At 45.6% G+C, this 25194-nt stretch overlaps 1 protein-coding gene across 8 annotated transcripts in view; it reads right to left on the bottom strand.

Moving 5' to 3' along the window:
• FYN (FYN proto-oncogene, Src family tyrosine kinase) overlaps positions 1-25194 on the bottom strand; it is a 129377-nt gene that overhangs the window by 63444 nt on the left and 40739 nt on the right. For 6 of the 8 annotated variants that reach the window (XM_027454688.3, XM_027454689.3, XM_027454686.3 and 3 more), the window contains exon 2: positions 9974-10044. The gene's annotated coding sequence lies outside the window, so the exon portion shown is untranslated. Of the gene's footprint in view, positions 1-9973; positions 10045-18275; positions 18545-25194 lie in introns of those variants that run through there. The other 2 variants (XM_005030139.6, XM_005030137.6) reach the window with 2 other exon arrangements.

Below are 25194 nucleotides of genomic sequence, written 5' to 3'. Positions count from 1 at the left end.
TCCCTTCACACTCCACCACTCCACTGACATAGATTAGCCTAGGAGAGATGACCTGGATTCAAACTTGGTTAAATACCAGAAAGGGAAAGTCGTGAGCAGACAAAGCAAGTTCCAAGGGGATTTATCTCAGACTTCCAAGAGTTTTCTGGTGTTTCACCCAACCCCGACTTGCGGAGCGTATTAAATTTGCTGCTCTCCCTGTCCAGTATCATTAGGGAACTGTCCATCAACGAACAGATTTCTATCAGAGCTGGTTATCAACCTGAAGAAACTATACAACTAATCGCCAGCTGTGCCTAGGGCACCTTCCTCCTCCTCCACCACGGAACTGAAGAGTTTTCTGTGATTTTTTTTTTTTTTTTTTAAACAAGGACAGTTCTTGTCTGCGTGACACGTAGAAGCGTTTCCAACCCAGAAGCGCCTAAAGCTACACCATAAAGCTCCTGGAATTTTTCCCAGACATAAGAGATACAAAAGAATAAAGAAGAGAGCAAGACATTGAATATATTCATGGGTATCCTCTACAAGAAGAGGAATATTCTAGGAAAAAAAATACCATGAGAATTGCTTTTTACAGTGAAAGTGAAGCAGCAGTGATAATTTGAGATAAAAATTCTCTACATGGCAGCCCTCTTACAGCTCCTGCTGAAGCAGGACAGTGGCCTGGGCTGGGGCTGGTCTCTCACTGCGGTTATGAAGTTTTCCTAGAGAAGAGGTGGTTAAAAGTCATGGCTTAGGAATTTATTTCTTTAATCAGAAGTACAGCTAGGGAAATATTTAATACAGCAATAGAAACCACTGTGCTTTTGCTAAGTCTCCTGTGGTACATGTGACTTTCAAAGATGCCTTAAATATACGCCTCAAAGGGAAAGCAAATTCTTCTTTTGACTTCTGGAATCTGAAAGGTGCTGTAAAAGTGGTCTGGTAACAGGAGATTAACAGTCCACATTTCCCCCCAAAATTTAAAACTCAATTCCCACGTAAATTCACCCAAATCTTACTTGGGTAAAAGCAGTTACAAGTCCAGGGACCTAAACCAGATGGGAAAGGCAAAGTAACAAACCCCATCTTTGTGCGAGCTCTTCCCAAGCACTCCCACCCATGCACAGCCGAGGGCTTTGATCTCTGCCTTCAAACCCAGCCCTCTGGTCTCAGAGTCCTGCCCAGCGCTGGGCTGCTGAGATGTCTTTCAGGTGGGATGTTTTCTGTGTATTACACAACATACAGCCCTCCTGGAGGCTGCTGTCATCACAGGCAGGGTGCTACCTCTGAGCATCAGCCACGTGAAGGTGGCGGGACGAAGCCGCAAGCCACAGCGCTGTGCAGGACTCGCTCCTATTGAGAAGTCAGTAGCACGTTTCCCATGCGTGACCTGGCAAGTTTCTGCACACAACTGTTTCTGGATAACATCTCCACCGCTTGCAGAGGATGACAGACATGTGGAGGGCACATGCCACGCTAATAGCCCAGAAATGATGAATACTTCAGTGTTAACATGCAGGACTTCTGTTAGGCTACAGCGATGGGGCTTGCGTCTTCGAGGTGCTCCAACCTGAACCACGATCAAAATGTTGCTGCAAGCAGCCCCTGATTCAACACAAGCCTTTCTTCTGCCTCGTCAGCTTAGAATAGTGCTCCCTCTCTTCCGAAGCGCCTGCCTTACAGCCAGCCTCATCCAGAAAAGGATTAGAGGAAGATGTATGCTGTCATTTACAACCAGGCAGGCTGATCCCCTAACAACGTCTAATGACATACAGGAAAACTGGTGGTTAGACCCGAGCTAAGCCTCCCTGTGTAATTACAGTCACTTAGAGGGCAGAACTCAAGAGCAAAACTTATTAAAAAGCAAATGCAATGATCTCGGGCTCCTGCAAAGATACTTAGCACATACCAACACGGGCAGAGAGGATGTCTTAAAAATAGGACTGTGGATGTTGCTTGGTCTTCCCAGACAACGCAAAAAAAGCCACTTCATTCATATCCAGATTTGTTTCTCTGTGTTTTGACAGATGAGCACCATGGTAGAAAACAATGAGAAGTCTACAGGATCTCTCAGCTGTCAGCTTCTATATTTTCTATATGGCTACAGATGTACTTGCAGATATCCTGCTCTATAGGTAGAGCAGAACTTCACGTACTGGATCTCCTATCAGCCTCCATCTTAGAAGAATAAAGACACACAATTGTCCAAACCCATCAAGTGATGTAAACCAGATGAAATGGGGGATAAAAGGATTGTGTTTTGACAGTAAATGGCATGTAGAGAGAGACTAGTGCCCTAATAACATGGAACACGCTGTGGGGAAAGAATGGACAACTCCTAATTGTCATACACAGCCAACAGACATAACAGCTAAATGAGGACTTTCCAAAACTGATGATTTGCTGCAATTACAGCTCAGCAGAATGAGCACCTAGCAGCAACGGGTGCTGGTGCACTGATGTAACCACTAGCTTTAAAGCAAGTTGTGCTAGAATTTGGTGCAAGTTCCCACTGAAAAAACGACAAAACTTCTAACTTTTGATGAGCAACAAAAGAGGACAAGAAATGACCTGAACTCATCTTTACAAAGTGTGCAGTGTAAGTTTCTTTCCATGCCATCTTCCTTCTAACTAGCATTTAACTGTACAAATTGGAAAAAAAATTAACCCAGGACCAAAGCAGGCTGATGTTTCAAATCACATCTATGATACATGCATGCTTTTTATCTAGTAATTACAGAAAGAATGCAAAAACTCTCATGCCACTTATATTTTTATCCTTTTATCTGTAAAGCTACTTGCTTTGGGTTGTTACAATCTTTCCACAAGGTAAAATACAACAAGAAATAGTTTGATTAAAAAAATGCAAAACCTGTGCCAGGAAGTCAATATGGTCTGAGAAGTTGTTGCAGGATGAGATACCACCTCGTAACAGCAGAAAGGCAGGATTCTCCACACCCAGAAGGGCATTCAAAACGCTAGCAGCCTGAGCTACGAGATTCTGTATTTCTCAGAGCTGCTGCTGCATGACATGATCAAGGATGCACGCAATCTTCAAGGCTTTTCAAGCTTTTGCTGGAGGGAGAATTTCAAAGCAGACTTCTCCCTGTCTCGTAGTACTAAGTGGGCTGGGCGGGAATGGCATTTACACAGTTGAATCTTTTACCATTTTCCCTAAAAACAATAGAAGCATTATGATGTACTACACTAGATATATTCCTATCCGTGGGCACAGTGAAGGTATGGACAAAACACTATTTATTAAAGGCTGTACAAACCTCTGTTAACTCCGAGGCTCTCAGGATGATACAGCATAATCACAGCCTTATGCTGGTGGATATTGTCTAAAAATGGCTATTCCCTAAACAGCACCATCCGTGCTTTATTTCCCTGATAACGTGCCCTTGATAACGTGCCTTGGGAAGAGCTGCCTTCCCCATACCGGCGGCGGCAGCGAGGGACCCCTTGGAGCCGAGGAGTGCTGCTTGTGCTGGCAGCAGGGATGCTGCAGGATGACGCAGGGCGCTCCAGCAGCGCCGAGCTTACCCAGCCTGACACATCCAGCAGGGATCTCCCCCATCTCTGAGCAGCGGCCCTCCAGATCTGCCCATCTCCCTTTTATTTTGAAATGGCTATTGCCATACAGCACTGCAGGCCGCCCGAAAACACTCACCAGTGCTGCATCTTCACACTGTCTTCTTTATTTTTATTTTATTTTTTTTTCTGGATTGCTTCCCAGGCTTGCTTTTATCTTTGAGCGTAGCAAACTGATTGATATAAATAACTCAATGTCCAGAAATACTCGGCTTTGTTAATCTGCAGGGAGATCTCTCCTCTCCTTCGTGCTCCTTTCTACGCAGTTTCATTATGTCCATGCCAGAGGAGCATTTAAGCAGGAGGGAGATGGAAGGGGAGGTGAAGAGCTAAAGCAGTGTGCTTATGCTGTGAGGTGGAAACGCACTTGTGTCTAGAGACCTATAACAAGCTCTTACCAAGGAGGTAGCTTGCCTATATGCGAAGTATTTAGTGCCCAATGTAAAGTTTCACAAAGGGCAGACAGAAACAACCCCCACAGTAATTACATCTGGGTGCTGCAGTGCCCTATAACACACCCTGATGCCTCCTGTCCTCCATTTAGCTTCAGCAGCCTCTGCTATGCTTGGCGGATAAAACAATCTCCCAAATGATTTTAGCTCTAAAATCTATTAAATCCATGAAGTATTGATGAGGCAGAATTAATGTCGAGAGAATTACATTAACCACCCCCTTCCTCCCAAGATTTCATAAAAGAAACTCTAGAAACAAGCTGGTGCCTTGGCTCTACTACAAAACATAGCGTGCTCGTGTCAGGAAGGGGAAATTTACACCCGTCCACATACCTTGGTCTGTATCTATAGATGTATTTAGTATTGCAATGTGCAGTCAGTTAGCATGAGTCTTATCTGCAGTCAGCGCCTTATCTGATGCTCAGAAATCACGTTCGCTAGTCCTGGTAATCTCAGGTCTGGTCCATGCACGGCGCCGCACGTCACACGGATCCTGCTTCCTCGCCTCTCACACGGGTCGCTGCCGGGTGGCAACATTACCTACCGAGACCCCGGTGCTGCCTGATGAGAAACTTGGCACAGCTTCCAGCTCTGGCAACCTTCTCCAGGCTGGATGTTTGCTGTGAGGTTTTTTTCTTTACTTTGTTGCCGTTTGGGATTTTTGGCATGACTTCAGCACGATTTTTTTTCAAGCTAATTCCGAAACAAGGCATGGGAAATCGGAGTGATTTGTCCATGTTAAAAGCCTCTGGTCACTCCTCGAGCAGCTTGAGAGATTTTGTGATTTGGACCAAAAGCCTGTAAGGTGGCAAGGCAAAATCTTTGTATTTTGACCTCTGCAAAACACTCCTCCCAAAGACGACCAAATTACCAACCTCTGAAAAAACAAGTAATAAATTACTGACCTCTGAAAAAAAAAAATCTCCATTTGCAAGGGCTCACTAAAGAAGTATTATTTCCTAGTGACTGACTCCTTTCTTTGGGATTACACCCGCAATGCCCAGGATCCTGCTACCAGGTTGGCGGGACCACCCTGCTGCAAGCTGACCTACTCTTAAATCTGTGAAACCAGGTGCAAGTTTGCTCTGCATCTAAATCTGAGCTCACAACAGGTTGGATGCCAGTGACCCCTACAGCATATTGCACAAACATTTTTATTCAGTCCTCCAGAGGGGAGGAAGGGGAACAGAAGGTACAAGAACATGCAAGTGTGAGGGAACAGGAGCTTTTGTATCAACTGAGCAGTGACAAAAACACCCCGAAGCACGTGCAGAAAAGAGCAAAGTTGATGTAACACTCCCTACAGCAAACATCTGAATTTGCAAATTTAATGCTCTTCTTTCAGTGGAGCGTTTGGAGAGCTTGTTAACAAAAACAAAAACCCAAAACCACAGAAAAACAGTTTATCACTTACAGCATTCTGTGATGGATCTCCGAGTTGCCGTAACACCACGGTTCAAAGGTCTCTGCTGCTGAGCCAGCTAAGAAAGCCAGGGGGTGCAGCAGCATGTGGTGCTCTACTGTTTGCTGTCTTACCAGTCCTTCCTTATTCTTATCCAGTGGCTAATTCAGGAGGGTCCTCCAGACGAATGGCCCACAGACCAACTCTCTTTGGATCACCTCAACTTCAGCCCCCCAGAACCCCAACAGCTAAACTAAATGCATTACTAAATGCACATCTTTGGGATGAAGGAGACTGGAAGAAAAGAAACAGAGTAGAATTGGAGGAATTACTAGCATAGTGTAGCAAATCTCAGTAAAAAGCAAGATATTTTAAATGCTCGTGAATTTCCACACACTTTTCTTCCTAAAGAGGCACGATAATCCGCAGCCAGCGGGAAGGCGTAATGAAGTTACACAACAGAAGCACATCGTGAGGTGTGTCAGTGCCCAAATTAATTACTCTGGAAAACTAAAAGCTACTAGAAACAGGACCAAAATACACCAGGTCAACCGTAATTACAAAGAACAGCTAATGATTCTGGCAAAGCCTCTCGTGGGCATGGCAGAATACAGGTAATGATGTACAAGTTATGGTGGGTTATTTTTGCAATAAGAGCACTTATTCCAAGCTCTTTGCAGATCATACACAGTTGATCTGTAATACTTTATGTCAGAAGCTTGACAAGTGAGAAGAATCACCACGAGAAATTCAATAGCATTTTTGGTAGATGTCCTGGATGTAAATAACTGTGCCACAGAAATCAGACACCCAGGAATGCGCAGAGCATCACCATCTTTCTACAGGCAAACAAACTTAGTGTGCATAAAGTTACTGACAAGTTGTTTCCATATAATCTCTAAAAATCAAAGCAGGCACTACCTGCTAATTTTTTTATTTGTTTAAAATAGAGGGGAGGAAATCTGACTGCCCTTAATGGGCAAAAAAAAAAAAAACAAACACCATCAAAACACCAGAGGTGTGTCTTAGCAGCTGAAATACAAATTTTCCATGATATAACTGAGCAACTAAAAATAGCTGAAACCATTGTTTAAGATGTGCAGTTGCTTTGAATGTATTGACAAGTGTTCAGATGGAAGCACAGCATCTCTGATTTCAACAACATCCAAAAGCCCAGCATCTAGGAGGGTGCCCCTGCCTAAATTCGGATTGAAAGGAGCAGTGGATTTCCCAAGTGTACTTTCAGTTTCAAGACCTGTGCTTCAAGCATTCACACAGTTCCTGGAAAGAGTAAATCTGTAAGACAGGACGAATGTACAGCATCACACCTGCAGCAGGAAGCACTCCTGGGGCTCCTTGCAGTTGTGTAAGTATTTCATGTGCCGGAGAGGTGGTGGCTCCATGACTGCCCACCAAACACCACGGGTGTTCAACACAAGGGTCAAATACGTAAGTGCCGAGCAGTACCTGCTCTGACATCCACGAGGCTGCTTTACAGAAATCTCATCAAAAGAGGTCTCTACTCACACTGCTCAGGAAGATATCATCAGCTCAGCTGAGTGAGTTTTGAATTCAGTCAAGATTCCCCTCACAGCATTCGAGTATACTTCTCTAATCAGCTCCTACGTCCATTATGAATTTTTGATCTGGAGCCTGCATGACCTTTTCCAGGACTTTGATCCAGGATGAATAAGTGACTTCTGTGCCTCTAAGCTCAGATGCTATGTCAGGATAAATTCAAAATGTTCTCTTGGTGCCCAGTCCTTGGATTCAGTGGTTTAGGGACAGAGGCTGGTCAAAACTATTTCCTTCCCTTGCATTTTTGCAATTATTTTTAACGTCTCTGTGAATTTGGAATGCCATAGGGAAATCTACAGTGGGCGGGGAGATGTTTCAGAGATCCTTACAGACAAGAAACTCAAGGTTCCTGACTATTCTACCTCAAAATGAGATCTTGCAAACTATTTGAAGTAGAAGGAAGGAAAGGAACAGCTGTGAAAACATGCAAAAGTTGCAGAGGCTGTTTACATATCATAATGGAAAACAATACTAAATTTTGGGGCAAAATCCTGGAGCATGGAGTGCCACAAACTCATTTCCAGGCTGGCTTGAAGAAATTCCAGGGTATGTACAAAAATCAGCAGTGAGAAGTGTCTCCGTTTATTAGGTTATGTCTGAGCAACTCAGGGAAACAGGTGATTTTCAGGAGCATCAGTTTGTCAGCTAACCTTCTCCTGAGTTTGAGATTCAGCCAAGTCAGCAGCCACGCTCCCCAAGTCTGGACACGAACTAAAGGGTGAGAAACATTGTGCAAGTAGGCTCTCAGTAAACCGGACTGTGTTTTTTCCCTCACTGACAAGTTTGCTGCATCTATGTGACACCACATTGCTTTGGAGCCACAGAAAGCAGCTTCCCTGATGTGGGGTTGGGAGGGTCTTCTCCAAAACCCCTCTCACTGGCAGAGAAGATGCCCCATATGGATCAGTTTCTTCCACCAAATTTATTCTATGATTTTGATAAACATGTTTCTTTCATCCCTTTCCCCTTGCTGCTCTTGAGCTATGTTTCTTCATTAACCACAGAGCCTAGACCAGTCTCAGCTGATGCAACTTTGAAGGGAAATTTAAACACAACAATCTGACTACCAGGGCTGCCCATAAACTTATTTTCCTTTGTGTTACACAGCAACACCATTTTTGCATTACAATGCTGCTTCTAGACCTGACAGCACCATAGCTTTGTCACACAGAGGTCAGCCGATATGTAAGGGCACTGGACAACTTCCAGTATCAAAGTATAGTTCTTGTCACCAAAAAGCAAACTAGATATACCTCCTATCTTCTCTTGCAGTAACAGAAGTCTGCACAAAATCTCATGGATTAACGAATTCATGCTGCTGGTCTATAGCTAACCTTTGGGCCTACAACTAAATTCCAGGTAATTAATTGTAGTCATATTTTCCTGTATAGGGATATAAGTGTAAGCTTGACAACATGAGCAATTGTCAAAAAAGCCAAACTGTAGAGAAAAAAATACTTAAAAGGTCTGTGGTAAGGTTTACCAAGGTACAGTTGGACAAGGTGTTTCATGCTTTTGGCTGACTTTTTTTTTTTTTTAATTCTGATCTTGGTCATCTTTTCTGATCTTTAAGACTATCCACGCTGCAGAAGGCTAAATGATCTACACTTAAACATCTGCTAGCTAATCCTGATCCTTCTGTATGATGTAACAACATCTGTTTTGCGGTGTTGGTTGTTGTTGTTTTTTTTTTGTTGGTTATTGTTTGTTTTAAATCGCAGAAAAGAATAAGTGTTCTCACAGAGCCACTCTTTGATTTTCAGTTTTCTACCCCTGCAGGCCATCTTACTCTGAAGTCTTCTGCCAGTGGAGAAGAAGCCAGTTTTCATCTGCAATCTGCACACGCTGGCTGAAGAAAAAATTTCTGTCCAAGACCCTGCTCGGCCAAGGGAAAGAAAGGACATAATCTTCTGCAGGCTTTTTTTTTTCCCAAGGGCGATGGTGATCAACTGGCACCAGCCACAGCTGCATACATTGAGTCTCCAAGGGGAAAAAGCAAGGTGAATCTACAAACTAATGTAAAACAGTTTTGTTTTTTTTCAGGTTGGGCTGGAGATAAGTGAAAACTAGGAAGAGTTTTCTCAGGACTACTCCCTTCTAGCTGGGGGCACATCACTAATTATCTTCCATTCTTCTCTGCCTCCTTCTCCTCCCAGGGGCACGACTGAGCAGCACAGACACATCACCCACAACACGCCATGATCCCACAGCACCTGTAGGACCAGAAGCCTCTGGAAGTGTGGTGTCCAGAGACCAACCAGAGAAGCAGCAAAGTTTGCCATGTGGGATGGAAAGGAGGAATATGAAAGCTGGTACATCACACTGGGGCATTGATTGCCTCCGTATCTCACAGCAATAAGCAAAACGTCCTGGCTCCACGTGGAAGCTAGAGGCAAGCATGCTGGTCAGATGCTCTGGGAACAGACAGATTTCACAGAAACACAGAATTGAAGGGGTTGGAAGGGACCTCCAGAGATCACCAGGTCCAACCCCCCTGCCAAAGCAGGTTCCCTAGAGGGAGATTTCCCAGTGGCTGCACACCCCCACTGCTTTGGGAGGTATGTGCTCCCCCTCCATTACTATTTTTCTCCTCATTGTTTATAGCTCTACCACGCCCTTTTTTTTTTTTTTCTTCTTCTTGTTTTTCAGTTAGGCTTTGTGTTTCTTCTACTATAGATTTTAGCTCAACCACTCTTCAGCTGAATATAACAGCTACAAACACAATAAGCAGATGCCACTGGAGCAAATGAAACTGCATTCCTTGCCTTGAGGCCCAGCATGCTGCTTTCTGTCAGTGCTTCTCCCACTGTGAGCCCCCATACCGGAGGAAGAAAAATACGTGTAATCAGCTACATCTCTGTGAGCTGCGTTTCCCATCAAGTGAAAAAATAAAATAAAACTGAAATAAATGTTAAAACAATCTGTCTGAATTTGCCATTGAAACCCAAAAGTGATCAAGACTTACCAGAATTTTCCCCCAAAAGAGAGCAAGTTGACTTTCACCACATTTCCTCAAAAATGGCTCAGAAACATGCCCTGTAAAGTGAGAGAGAAAGGGAAAGAAAAAATTAGTGACTAGGACATCACAAATGACATTACACTTCTTTCTCACTCTCCTGGCACGTAGCGCCAAACTTCCACTATTTTCCCCGTTTTAATTAATGAGGTAATTGGATGTGATACCCTCACAACAAATCATGAAATTCCACCAGCATTATGCAAAATATTAAAGTAATTGCAGGATTCCTTCGGACTGCTCAGACACATCACTGTCACCGACATGACAGTGATTCAGACGTCAGGGATACAAGGTCAGCAGCACGAAGCAAGCTGCGGCATAAAGCAAGCGTGCCAATTATTTCAGATCCATTCCTAAAAAATCGGTCAGTGTCTCCTAGTGATTTTGCTTCACCGAAGTGCTTTTGAAACGGGATGCGCGTAACGCTCTCGACGGCATCCGCGTGTGAAAGGTACACAAAGAAAAAAAGGGTTGTGCCACGCCACGTTTTTAGGCGATATTAATTGCCCCCTGCTTTCCTGAGGAACAAAGACGGAGAGCAAGTAAGCAAACACAGCATCCAGCCTGACACGCACGAGGGCCGGTTTGAACAACACGCAGAGCAGAAGTGACAAATGCCATCGTTTAGCCAATGCTGAGTAAATTTCAAATGACAGCAACTCCTTATTTCCCCTCAAGGCGAAATCTTTGAAAGAGCAGCTCGCGGAGCACGGGCTAACAATGATGTTAAAACATTTCTTTTGGAGGCGCCTGGAAGATGGAGGAGCTATGGTTTTGCTGGTGCTCAGGTTTGGGAACGGTGAGTGTGCAGCAGAGGAGGGCACACATTTCAGTGTCCTGCTGTCCAAACCAGTGAGGTCAGACTGAATTTGACCTGCTTTCAGAAACGCTCACATTCCTCCCCCCAAGTACATGGCTGAATTTTCCACGAGAGAGGCATTTGTGAAATTACTGCTGAATGAGTAACTTTACAACTGCACACAGCTGACTTCAGGGCCTGCATTATTGATGGAGAAAACCCGCCCCAGCTGCAGCAGCAGCAGCAGATCTTTGCAGCAGTGCCTTTTGTGAGGGATGCTGGAGAAGGGGGCATGGCTTCTCCGCTCAAATTGCTTTCACTGGTCCTTGTTCCGTGAAAAGAAGCTGGGAAAATAAAACTGCTCTTAAGGAATAAGCAAGTAATTCTTCAAAATCATGGCAACTGGGTTATGCTGTTCTAAATCCCGATAAGAAAGCAGACCGCTGATTTCATAAGGCTGAAATGTCATTCTGGCTGAAGAAGTCAGGGTGGGGAGAGAAAGGAAAAAAAGACATTAAAAATCAGAAGACGTTTTTTGTGAGAGGTTAAAGGAATAAACGTTTTTAATCACACAACTGCAAATCACAGCGTATTCTTCCCTGCTTGCTTTCTTAGCTTAGTGGTTGAAAAAAAAGAAATCCTGGATGCATCAAGGAATAAAGAAAAAAAAAACACAGCAAAGCCTCCTCCCCCAACATCTATTGTACAGCTTTGCAGAATTCGTAATAACACTGAAAAAAAGATGGGTCTTAACCACTCTGCTCAGGCTCGGGGAAGGTGGTTATTATTCCAGTACCATCCGTTTCCCTCCTTAGCTTCCAGGCATTTGGCCTGGAAAGCAAAATTGAGTCAAGAAACTGCTCCTGCCTCCCAACTAATTGGATAACATCTGCATAGAGAAAAGTTGGGAGCTTAAGAGAGGAGCCAAGTTCGAGTCAGTCCAGCAGCACCTCAGCTCGAGCTTAGCTCATTATTTTCTCTTGCACCAAGCCAGTGAAGCGACACGTACGGGGAAACTCTGTACTCCACGCTGTTGGAGCCACCAATCCCTGACAGGCAGAGGCTGGCAGTGCTGCCAAAGGGGGCAGAGCCCCCCTGTGTTTGTAGCTTCTGGACACGGCCCCAGCCTTGTTCCCACACCCCTGCACAAATGTCTGTGCACATGAGGATGGAGAAGCAGCCAGCATTAAGACCAACTGGATGGAAGCGCCTTAGTACATGCTGAAGGAGCCCTGTCCAAGCCCTTGGAGAAACTGTGTATGAGAAACCCAAAGACTCCTCGCTCTTTCTTTGCATTCAGTCTAGGGGCTGTGCAGACCTCAGCTTCAGCCTTAACGATTTTCCTTCTACCTAACTACGTAGAAGGAACATTGAGCCTCTTCCTTGAGGGCTTTGGATAATGTTACTTAGCTACAGTATCTGACCAGCACTTCTCAGAAAGCTTTGCTGACCTTTGGAGAAAACAGCATAGGAGGTGCAAATAAATGAACATTAGAAGTGGCGCAGAAGGAAAAACATTGAGAATGAAAACCTTTGCTGGACAAAATCACATGGAGCTCTCCTTCCACTTGCCATCTAAAATCAAACACAAAACGAGGCTGTTTAAAGTACAATCAAATGAATGGGATTAGGTTTAAGCAACATCAGCTTCCCGCAAGTTGCTGTGATTTGCTTCCCGTCCCAGCCCAAAACGCTTACAGCAGGGTCACCCCAAACCGTGTCACACATACCAAAGCTGTCCAAGCATCTTCTCCTAAATGGCATGGCATGGTAAAACACTTAGCAAACCACCAGATGGGAGAAATTGCTCTGAGTCTCAAAGAAGAGACTTTATTTGAAACTTAAAAAAAAAAAAAAAAAGTAGTCTTGGGAGATAATCAGGCTTATTGTCTGCCAAGAACAGCCATTTCCTGTAAGCAGCATCAGCTTCAACAAATTGGAATTTTTTACTGAAAAAAAAAAAAAAAAAACAACAAAAAGCCACCCCCCCCTGCAGCGTTGCACATATACTAGTGGTGCTTTTATGTAGCTTTCTGCAAAAGTTGCCTTCTTTCTGTGCAGAGGAAAGTATTGTGTGAAACACGATGCGGTGAGTAGAATCACGTCACCAGCACGTTTGTTTCCTTACTTTGCGGGCTTTATGAGACAAACCCCTGTTTACCCTCATGAGTTTTTCAGATATGTTTTTGTCAGTTCATACTGGGATCAGAATTAAGTTTATTACCACTGGCAAAAGAGAAATCACTGACAGCAGACACAGTTAACTGCTTCTTTTTTCCAAGCCTCCATGCCAAAATCCATTAACACCCACCAACTTCCAGGATCTCTGGAACAAGTCCACAGTGAACAAACCTAGACAAGAACCCACAAACAAAAACTGATTTCCATTAGAGCAAAAATCCTTCCGTGACAGTTTACCCACTGTATGAAACAGATAAAGCCATGATTTAAGGCATTAAAGCAGTTTCGTGAAGGATTCTGGTCTGGTACACGCTGCAGGTGTTGCAGTTTGCACGCAGGCTTGGCCCAGCTGGAGGAAGCGACTGGCTGAAGTCATAAATAATTTTCAGATGGATCCCAGTACATGCAATTCACTTTGTGATACTCAGGCACAGAATGAAATCCAGATGATGATAAACATCTGACAGTTTTCTACTAGTGACATGTTTTTGTTGCTGCCTTTTCAAACCTTGAGTAGAACCACGCATCCCTGGTTCCTGGGCTTCAATGGTACCTGGTAAAAATTGGGAAGAAGAAAGTTTTCTGTTTGGAGAACACTTTACAAATGAAAGTCCCTGGACCAGGGTGCGTGATCTGTAAATTAGCTAGATCCAGTTTGTAAAGGAAATGTCGGTTACTCTGCCAAGCAATAGTCTTCCTTTTTCTAATGTTCTAACATAATTTGTGTTCATTATGCTACACACCATACCAAGGAGGTTTTGGGCCATGAATTAATCGAGGAAGTACTTTTCAGTAGTGGGTTGCTCTGGCCCTACAGTACCAAGGTCTGGAGTCCCTTAGAGCAGGTTGAGGACTCTACAGGAGGTTGCTGACACATTTGAACAAACGCACAGAGGCGTGCTCAATTTTGCCTGGGGTGCAGCATTTTCCTGATATTTCCTCCTTAAAATTTCTAATCTTATTTAAAAAAAAAAAAAAAAAAAGTAATAATATCAAAAACCTCTTAGAAAACCCTTTTAAAAAGCAATGTTGAACACTAGAAGAAAAAAATTTTCTGCATGCTGAGTTTATATGACGAGCTTATAAAGGGACTGCACATCTTAAACTTAGCTTACATAAAGCAATCTTTTACTGTGCGATGCCAGATTATATATAAAGACCCCTTATCCAGTGAACATCTGAAAGCTTTCCAACAATAAAACGTTTAAAGTTTAAAGGAAGCTTATAGGCTTGCTCTTAGACAGGGACAGAAGCCTCACTGTTACCCCGAGCCTCTTCCTTGCTGGGGGGGGAGACCCAGGGAGCCGCGCATGACACAAGGAAGCCCAGCCAGCATCGGGGGGAGCTGAGGCAGGAGCTCCTGCAAAAAGCAACTTGTGCAACTAGGACAGGCACGGCCCTGGGCATCTGCAGAGGAAAAGAGACAGCAACACCATTGCAAGACTCTGCTAAAACCAAACATTACGATTCTGGTTGATTCCTCCTCCTGTGTGACAGAATTTGAAAGAGGATGGTGGCTGCACAGCAGGGCAGGCACCCTGCATCTGCCTCCTGAACCTCACTGGGTATCTGAAACAGCCACCTGAAAGCTTTGTGCATTTACAGGACATAAATACGGATAACCAGGTCCCTCTCCTAGAGTCCCAAAGAAAGTTCGTACCACCAAAACAAAACCATCAAACTTGCAGCTCTGTAAAAACCACGTCTCTCAAACTGCTGCCCTTCCCGTTTGGAGCAGGAGGAACTCTCCGAACAGATCCAAGGTCACTTTCACAGTGCCAGCAAGTCCTGAGAAGCAGGAAAGAGGGGGGAAAAAGACTTCGGGAGAATAAAGAGGCTTTGCTTCAGCTTCTAGTTTTACGAAAAGAAAAAAAGAAAAAAAGAAAAAAAAAAAACAACCAACAAACCAAACCCACAGCACAAAACTGTGTTAAAGATTATAAGCTAAACTGCTTCTTCTCCGTGCCACTCAAATCTCCTCGTGCACCAGATCTACTGACTCATCCTTAGTGTATGTGCTGCTGTCAGCGGGTCCCTATATCCTGCACATCCTTTCCTACCAGCCCTGCCCAAGCACGCTGCGTGGTTTCCTTTTCCCTGCGATGCTTCGCTACCAAAGAGAGCTTCAGCCCCTCGCTGACACAGTTGATGTTGCCAGCTCCGTACTGCTGACACTAGTTCCTTTTTCCCTCTCAACTTTCAGGCTAAACTAAACCGAATCTTTCTGCTGCTTTCCTAGGCATCAACTTGCTTTGTAACCAAACAGCTACAGGCCACCGAGAAAGCAGAAAACACCACGGAGCCAGGACCTGAATGCAGAAAGGAGGCACCTAACTAAGCACTATGGCGTGGGAAGGGCTAATACAGGTAGAAGTGTGCAAATCTTTAAAGAGAAATATTGAGGGCAGATACATATAAGATGCAAAAGCATTATGAAATACATCATGGGACAACTAGGAGGTGTCATGAGCAAGCGGAAGAGGGCTCTAGCATGAGAAGGAAAGAGGAGGGGTACTGGTGATTGAAAGGCATGCAAGACTGCTCATGAATCCTGCCTTTCAAAATCTGGGAAGTTCCCCAAAGCTTTGGCATCCACACTGCCTAAAAGAGAAGCAATCGTGTCTTCTAGCTGCCTTTTTAAGCTGGAAGCCAACTTGTGTGCCACATACCTCACCCATGCCATGGGACTGGTCAGCCTCTGTGTCAGGCACCCACAACCACCTGGACTGAGCCATCCACGGGGGAACCTCCAGCCAGCCCAATGGGGCAGGCACCGAGGCTGAAAAATCCCATTAATATACAAGGGGCATGTGATGGCAGAGATGTACTTCAGTTCTCAAAACTGTAGGAAAATGACTTCATTAATTGTGGGAAGAGTGCTCGCATTTCTCTCTACAGAAAAATGAGAAGTGCTCTGCACCAAACAATTTTATTTTTTATTTTTAAGAAATGAATGGGTCCCATAGTCCTAAGAATAGATTGCACTCCCTGACCCTCTTAGCTGGCTCTCAAGAATGCTGCTGGGTATGGCTGGAGCTGAGGGAGGGTGTGAGGCCACTGCAGGCAGCACGCATCCCTCCCCTGCACCCCCGGCCTGCCAGCCCACGCTGCCTCGTGTCCCTGTGACACATGGGGACTGTTTCTGGGACCAGGAAAGGGGAAAAAAGAACAGCAAGAAAAACAGCAGCCAGCATAATGCAGGCTTTTAGAACATTTAGGACATTATAGCCATGCTGTACAACAAAAATGAATGCATGCATGTACGCTGTATGTAGAAGAAATATGCTAAGGTTGCAGCGCCCCCAGTGTCAGCCATTCCCATTTCTGTGCAAGAAATCACAAAAAATACACCCATGGGAAAAAACGGTCTCAAGTCATGGCCAATTTACTTCAAGGCTTTAAACTTATGCAGAATCGAGCAGCTATCCTGTATTCTTAGGAAACACTGGAGGTGAAAGGGGTCCTGTGTATAACTAAGGACTCCTTGTAGTTCAGTCAGTCGATAGGATTAGGTATGTCTGTGCAATGCTTTAATGGATTAATCACCCCAGAACAAGCTACCTGACATTTCTGAGCACAGCCCAACCTCACAGGATTGACTCATCTCCAGGCCAGCACGTGGCAAGTGCCGTTCTTCATCCCGTGCAGTAAAGCAAAGCAAAGCAAAGAGGTTGAGCGGTGTGTGAGCTACACGGAGCACGCCACGAGACAGCTGGAAACTGAACCCGCAGCGCAGGGCCCCATCCATGTGCACAGATTATTGTGGCTTCCTGTGCTATGTCCTTGACTGTGGAAAAAAAATAGTTTGCACATTTGGTTTTCCTAACTACTGTAATTCAGAAATTACCCTGGAGCGACACAAAGGAGCAGCACTTTTCTGCAAGGAACCCACAGGCTGGGCGGGCTGGGGCTGGTGGAGCCCAAGCACCCGATCTCAGCAGGCGCCCCGCCACCTACACGTGGTCCCACTGCCTGATGCTGAAGAGAAAATGTTGAAAAAGTGCTGAAATTTTGTGAGAACAAGCTATTTGTAAACTTATTTCTGTATCAAAGAAAGCCTGTAAAGGAAAAAGTAAACAGTACAAGAAAAGAATACAGCAATGGGATTAAAAGGCAAGCAATGAAAACACTGCACTGTAAACTAATGATTAACAACGACAAGCTGAAAACAAACTGTTTCCTTTTCGCCCTCTTCACGTTAGCCTTTTAAGACACAAGGATGGGGAAAAAAAGGAGGTCAGAGTTTTAAAATCGTGGAGCTTATCAAATCCAAGATCAGATGAGTAGAGCAAACCTACGAAAAAAACATCCTCTCAGCCCACCTTCCGTCCCCAAAAAGGAAGCCCAGCAGTTACAACCCATCAGCTGCAGTGTCGGTCTGGTGTTTTTAAAGGATTGCTCTGGAGAGCCTTTTTGCCTGATCTGTTTTTACCTTTCTGAAAATTTCAAAATAAATAAATACTCCTTATCTTTCTGGAAGTTTCAAAATACTGTAACTTGAGGGATATGACAAATAAAACAACACAACATTTTCTAATCAGACAAGTATCATAAAGCAAATAAAGAAGGTCCTTGCTTGTCACACGGCATGAAGCAAGGAAGGAATAAGAGCTTTAAGTTAGAGAAGCACTGGTGTGAAAACCTATGTAAAGCTGCTGGCGGGCTGCGGGGGGAAAAAAGGGAAAGAAGAGCGCTGTCTCCATGTTACTTCACTGATTTTCTTATTTACTCATTTATTTATTTTCATAATTAAATTTCATGTTGGCAAGTTCTGGATTCAGGAAAGTGGAAAAACAACACAAAAAAAAAGTCACTGTATTTTGACAGTTTACTTTCCAAAAAAAACCCCCTGCTCTCTACTAGCTTCCAAAAAAGACTCCCACATAATGAAAAACAGGAAATTAAATCCTCAGGACAACACAGCAGAAGTACAAATGAAAAGATTTTGCAGTGACATAATGCTTCAGCCTGGAGTGCAGATCAAGTCTTTATTCCTTCACGCTGTTCTCAAATCCATCAGGTCCCTCCTTCGAAAGCAAGTGTCCCAGCATGAACCAGAACAAACGCGGGGCTCTTGTAATTCCAGGATCGTGCTATATTAATACAAACCCCTCTGCAACACAAAAGCCACACAAAAGCCCGTATTTTGCTGAAATATCCTATGGATTTAACTGAGCATTTTTATGCTGAGCAGTATTGCTCAGCAACACCCCCTACTCCCTTGCTTTAAAGATTAAGCAAAAGCCTGTGGGGGGAGAGCTAACGAACCTGGATTTCCAGCTTGCTTGGGGCAGCCGGGGGTTCACCACCCAAGGAAATCGTGACTCCAGATGGACAACGTGAGCTCCTCCGGCACGAAGCTCCCCCACGTCACCGGCTGCAGCCTCCGTGCCCCGGTGCCCATCGGCATCAGCGGGGCAGCGCCGGCGGCCGGCCAGGAGGGTGCCGGGGGCAGAAGCCCCCTCCCTGGATGGTGACAGCCTGGCAAGCTGTAGAGATGAGGCCTGAGCCGCAGACGCACCGCTGACAGCCTCGCCCCCGCTTCCTCAGGAAACCAGGCTGAAAATCCGGCTTTCCCCTCGCTGCGCCCCCACCCCGCCCCCAACCCCGCAGATGCAGCGTAGAAAAAATAAGAAAGGAGTAGCGTAGATGTAAGGCTGGAGGGCTGTGCTGTCTCCCAGAACAGCATCTGGATGACTGTCTCATGCATGTTTCAGGAGTGTCATTGGCTTCCTGTTTAATATTCTTGTTTTACTGCTGCACAAAGCCGGCCCCGTCTCTAGCAGCAATATATTACTCTCACATCCTCAGAGCGGATCCCTAATGAGGGTATTCTGGTTTCTTGATATTCAGAGACCTTCTGTCGGTATCAGCAGAAGATCAGCGTACGCCTGAGCGCCCGGAAAACAGAAAGGGAGAAACCATCTCTCTGTGTTAAAACAGAGCCGTGGGATTAAAGGGAATGTGAGTGACCACCTAGGTCGCATCCCCGCTCACGCAGCATCTCCAGCATGAATGCTTTTCTTTTTCTTAGGCCACCGACGCAGCTGGGGGAAAGCAGAGATGTTTGTGGGCACCGAGCCCCCTCCCCAGCCCGACCCCCTTGCCATGCCGGCCTGCCCCAGCCTGCCCGCCCACCACCGCGGCCTGTTCGCATTGCCATGGCTACGCCGCCGCTGCTGCCGCGCACGCCTGGCCTATTTCTGCAAGCCTGCCGTGGCAGGGGGTGTTGGCTACGGGCTTAATCTCAGCAAGGTCTAACACTCCTCCAAGCTGCCGGCTGCACAAGGGAAGGGCCACACTCAACGTGAACACGGATCGTGAAGGGCCCGGAGCAGGGACTCTGCATTGCCCCGAAACCAGCTGAAAATTGGTGGATATAAACCCCCTTGTGCAACGCAAGAAAGGGCAAGCGCAAGAGCCAGCCAGCCTCGGCATGCTGGCAGCCCCAGGGCCTTTGGAAGCATCCCAAGGAAAGAGCACTTTGACGGAAAGACCTGGAGGACAACAATGAAGTAGTCTTGCCAACGTTAACGGGGCGTGTGAGGTCTGCAGAGAACCCACAGATGCCATTTGGAAAGCAACTTGTACCCGCTGGAGAGACTGGCAGCATGGGTGGCAGGAGGAGACCTCGGAGACCTGAAGGACAGGTGGAAAGCAGAGATGGAGAAGAAGGCTTTGGGGTTGAAGACAGGCAGCTGGTGTGCATAAAGGAGTCAACTGAGGAACGAGCAAGGGAGGCTACACTTAAGAAATGAGGGAGCTGGACAAATTCCCTTAGCAAAGATATTCTGGACAGGCAGAACTATAATCTGTAGAGGGCAGAGAAAAGGATGCTGCAGTAATTCATACATCAAATGAGCACTTGGATGTGAATTTCATCAGCATGGTCTGGAGAGCAGAGGGCATTTGTGAAGAGACATCACACGGGAGGAATCCACTGATCTCTGATCGAAGACATAGGGAACTTGGAGATGGACACATGCAGATTTTGGCCTCGCTGAGGGACCCTGGTGTTGTCCATGGCAACAGAGACGGGAGATAATGGGGAGAGCTGCAGGTGGAGCTGTATCAATGGGTAACTGTTTAGCCATGCTGAATGACTCTTCATGAGTTGGGATCCACAAAGAAGTGAAGAAAGCCCAATTGAGATTATAGCTTGGGCAAGGAGAGAGAGGACTAGTTTTCTGTTCCAGCTGTAAGAATCACATAGATGTACATCTATACAGCTATGACTCTGTGATGACTTTTTACATGTATATGTGTATATATACATACATATATGAAAGAATATTTGTATATAACAAATTTTTATGTATATAAATGCAATAGATCTGTCTGTAGATGAAGGAACCCAAAATGAAATTGTAGTCAGAAGACTATGATTTGAGGAAAAGCGCTGCCCTGTATCTCCTGCCAAACACAGAAGTGGAAAAAGGGCTCTGCCCTGGTTCCTTTTTTGTACCGTTTCAGCTAGCGAAGCCCACAGTAGCAAAATGCTTGCCTGCTAACCCCATGGAAAGTTTAAGCAGTTAAAAGAAAAAAAGAAAAAAAAGAAAAAAAGAAAAAAAAGTTGCAATACAGAAATGGATGCCAAAGCACAACACTGCTATTTGTAATATATTTCAGAGCCTTTACAACAGTGCTTAACCTCTCTGAGGAAGTGGGCTACGTCAGCTTCGGCACCCCACAGCATGACAACCTGCTCCCTGCTGCGTGGGCAGCACCCACGTGGCCCCGTGCCTCGCAGGGCAGGCCAGCAGCTACCCGTGTCGGCAGTCACCCTGCTGGTACAACAGCCCGTGTAATACTGGGGATGTGCATTTCAGCCTGGTGACAAACGTGTGCTTAACCGTGTGTCGAATTCACCGTTGTGTCCAGCGCTGGAAGCAAAGGGCACGTTGGGAGCAGCGCATCTGGGTCACTGCCTGCTCCCAATGTGCCCGCGACCACCCCGGGGATGAGTGCGGCAGGGAGTGGGCTGAGGAATGGGGCTGGCAGCTCTCACCATGTCTGCTAGCCAAAAAGCAGGGAACCCCATCCTGGGACAGTTCTGCAGATGTAAACGGGATTTATAAAAGCACATTCAGCCTCTGTGCTCCCCACCATAAGAGAGACTGTAAATCGCTGAGAATAAGGCAAGAAACAACACACAGAAAGCACTCGCGGGCTCTGCTTCTTAGTGCTGAAACTAGTTTGGACCCGTGCGTTTTGGAAATGTCACGTTCGATTTTGCCCTAGAAACCGCCCCGCGGAGCACAAGGCGTGCCATTCACCGGCTGTGGCACGGGGCCACCAGGAGCAGGGACATCTGAGAAGGAGCATTCAGAGCAGCACGTGCGCGGCTGCAGCCGCAAAGGCACCGAGTTATGAATTCTGGAAAATGTATGCGTGGTACGGGCTGATGGTACGGTCCCTGCGAGTACAGATCCGTAACAAGCCCCTGGGAAACAAGGGGGATATGTGCCTAAGAACCACAAAGAGGCAACACTTTTTTTTTTTTTTTTTTTTTGAGTATGAAAGCAAGCTCATTAATTTCCCCTCCAAAAGTCATTAGCACAATCTGGGAGTAGCTGCAAGGGTCAGCTGTGTGGATTTCAGCAGCAAACATCACCAGCAGCAGCTACAGGAGCCACTAAATCAATAGATCGATAGCCACGTTTTAAAAACAACCGACACGTGCCAAAAATGTCAAGTTCACTTCTCTCACGTGTATGCTTACATCTCATGGCAGAGTGTCAACAGAATTTGGGACTACCACAGCCCTACAATGCCACTGGCACTGCAGCTGGGAAGCCTGTGTGGAACCTCTACCTGTCACATCCACAAACCCTTTTCTCCATGCCCCGCAGCTGTGGCCACTGATGACAACCAATTTATTGTGTCATCTTCCCCTCCCCTTGTCACACACATGCTCATCCATGGCTTGTCTCTACTTTTAACCCACCTGCATAGACACAGGGTCGTAGGAAGTGCTTTGAAGCACCGCACACATGACAGTGCATCGAGAAAAGGAAGCGTTCGACCTCATCATGGGGAGTGGAAACAGTACGGTCCCCACAAGCAGACAGATAGATTTAAAAAGGGCAGACTAAGGGTATGCTTCTTCATAAACACAGATGTTTTATCAACCCTCTGAACTCCCACTTGCGTCCCTTTTCCAGGCAGACACCTCGAGGTCTCATTGCCCAGCTCTGATAACATTTCAGCAGTGGGGAAGGGCCATGGGCTGGGCTTCAGACAGCCCAGCTCAAAAAAAAACCACAGATTTAAATGGAAGTTGAAAGCCTTCTCCCAAGGAGAGGATTTCCAGCGCTAGGCCTACAGAAGAGGAAGAAAATGAAAGCTGTAGTTTCTTGGTACTTATAGATGTGCCATACAGCTGGGACTGCTTATCTCCGCAGCATTCGCGTTGCTCCAGCAGTAACAGAAGACATTTTTCTCCTGGGGAAGCTCTTTCTCACTCAAGTATCCACAGCGGAGCAATTACAAGCTTCCTAAAAGCCCAGCGCAGCTCTCAAGGTCTGCAGTAGCTGCAGCTTCTGACCAAGGCTGCAGCATTCGGAGAGATCCGGGCGGCACGAAGCATGACGAGGAGGTCCAAATTTGAACCAGCAGCGAGCACAGGCTCCAGCAAGTTCCGCCCCATTTGCCTTAACAACACACACGCCCAGTGGTCCTTTGCTATCAGTGATGGAAAAAATGAAAGAGGAACATTTATGGAGGCTACACAAGCCTCACTGCACAAGGGGCAGGTTTACCTCTCGTGTAGAGGGGGAAGAGCCGGTGTCCGAATGAGCACGCGCGAAGCGACGAGGGCATAGAAAGTATTCTGTGGGCTTGGAACAAAACCCTGTTTGTAGGATTCATTTGGTGAAAGAATGTATGTTAACAGAGCAAGCTATTTATAGCAACCCTCCACAGAAATGAACTGTCTCTTGGTTCCTGTCCCTGTGAAACGCAGCTTTCTAACTGGAGAAACCCTCTCTTCAATCCAAAAGCATGGGAGGTGGGGCAGGGGGGCAGAACGGGAAGCTGGTGCCCGACATACCCCCCGTTACCTCCCATTACACCAGAGATAAGGTCTCCCTGTCCTGTCAGCACAAGCCTTCGGTCCCGGCTGGAGCCCACACACCATTTTTCCTCAGTGTGTCTTGGTGAGAGGGCCGCAGCGCGAGAGCCGCCCGTACGGCCGCACGTCCCTCACAGCTCAGCCGTGTCCGTCCTGCTGATGGGTGCCACAGTAACCACGAGGGATTGCTCCTTCTCAGGCCGCCCACCTTTAGTCACGGGCTTTTAGTCAATGCTAAAATGTATATACCTACGGAAGACAACAGCCCCTTTCAATCCCCCTTGAAACGGGGATAAACCACCAGTCGAAGATCCTACAGCAGAGCATGTCCACACATCCTCGCTTTCTACACACTCTTAAAATAAAAGTACACATACTTTCATCCCGATCACACGCAGTCAGCCAGCTAGAAACCCCCAGCCGTGTGCACACCTGCTCAGGATTTTGAGCAACCTGCAGAATTGTCACACCGAATCTCACCGATGTGTTATAAATGACCCAGCTCCACAGCCGCTTACCACGTGTCCGTTTGCTCACACACCGCTATTTCCTCCAACGCACTCCCTGCTCTGGGCACGGACATAAATCATTCCCCTTCCGAAATCAAAGCAGTGGCGTGGAGATTGTTTGCAGCACTCCCAGGGAACGCTGGCACCGATCGCCAGCACACGCTGCCCGCCCCGAAATCCAGAACTGGGGCACTTTTTGTTGTGCTTAGCCATACACCACCAACAAAACCCAACAACCTATTTTAAAGAAGGAGGCAGTAGTAAAATACTGAGAAGAAATCAACAAATTTGCGTAGAAAACAGTAGTTTAGTTTAGGTTTTCGGGCTTTGTTTCCTACACAAAAGAGCAACTGGCCACAGCTAAAGATGTACTTGCCCCTCCCTTTCATCTAAACTGAGGCTAAAGCTTCTTGGTTTATCTGGGGATGCCCTCACACTCCCTCACACCATCAAACTTTTGGGAGAAAAAAATACTATTCTTCATTCTTTCCCTTTGTATAACTGCTTTTCACCTCATTTGTCTTATGGTTTTTCCCTACTGCTTATTTTTTCTATGTGAGCCCAATAAATTATTTCTACCGGTTTACCCAGACAAGAAAGAAGCTGAGTGAGCTGCGGGCATGTGACTTTCCTTAATAAAACAAAAAGCTCTTCTGAAAACCATAAAAAGCAAAACCTAACAGGTTCACTCTTCTGCGTACAAGCAGGTAGGTAAACAAATGCATGAGAAACTAAAACACACACATGCAAACAGACAAACCACATGAGAAAGATTTCCAATTAGCCTTCCCTCTTCTCTCTTGCTTAAATATGTCCACAAATAAGATGCAATTAATTCTCCCCATCCATATGTATGGGAGAGCTGCTGAACACCACAGCGTTCAGAAATTACAGTTTAGACCTGCCTGGGAGGGAAAAAGGAAAGTAAAAAGATTTTGGGGAAAAACTTTTTTTTTTTTTCAGATTAAAATCACCTCACTTTTTCTAGTTGGGACCCTACATATTCTCACTGTCCCCTGCCCCTTCCAAATTCTAGACAAAACACAGGATCTCATTGCTCTCATCTCATTGCTATCCCTAGATAGCATCCATCAACAGCTTTGCAGCCAAATGCCTCATAATTGGTTTCTGTTTCTTTCCATATCTCACGTTGACACTCCTTGTTGGTTACAAATAAAAGCGCATATCTTACATCTAATGATTGTACCAATAAACCTAAATTAGACTAATGGGAGCACTGAACTGAAAATAAAGCTCTGTAAGCTATAGGGCACAGATATATCACGAGACTTTATTAAACTATAAATCCGTTGATTACAACTATATTTTCTAAAGACAGAATTATCTTAAGCCAATTTGTTGCCCAGCAGAACAGAATTTGGCGTCTATGATGAAAATTAGATTATATCAGGGTAAGTTTGTTTATAATTTTAGATGAACAGAATTAGACACAGTGAAGTGCTCACGCAGATGAAATAATGAAATGCAGCATGTTTGCTTGTTAATTTTCATGATGCAATACTTGGTGCTCTCTAGGCCATAAGCAAGCATCTTGATTCACAGGTCTTGAAATTATATTTGAAAGGAGTAGTTTCTCCTTCTGTGT

This window comes from Anas platyrhynchos, chromosome 3, assembly GCF_047663525.1.
Source record: "Anas platyrhynchos isolate ZD024472 breed Pekin duck chromosome 3, IASCAAS_PekinDuck_T2T, whole genome shotgun sequence".
Lineage (NCBI taxonomy): Eukaryota > Metazoa > Chordata > Aves > Anseriformes > Anatidae > Anas > Anas platyrhynchos.
This window is presented reverse-complemented; position numbering and strand designations above follow the sequence as displayed.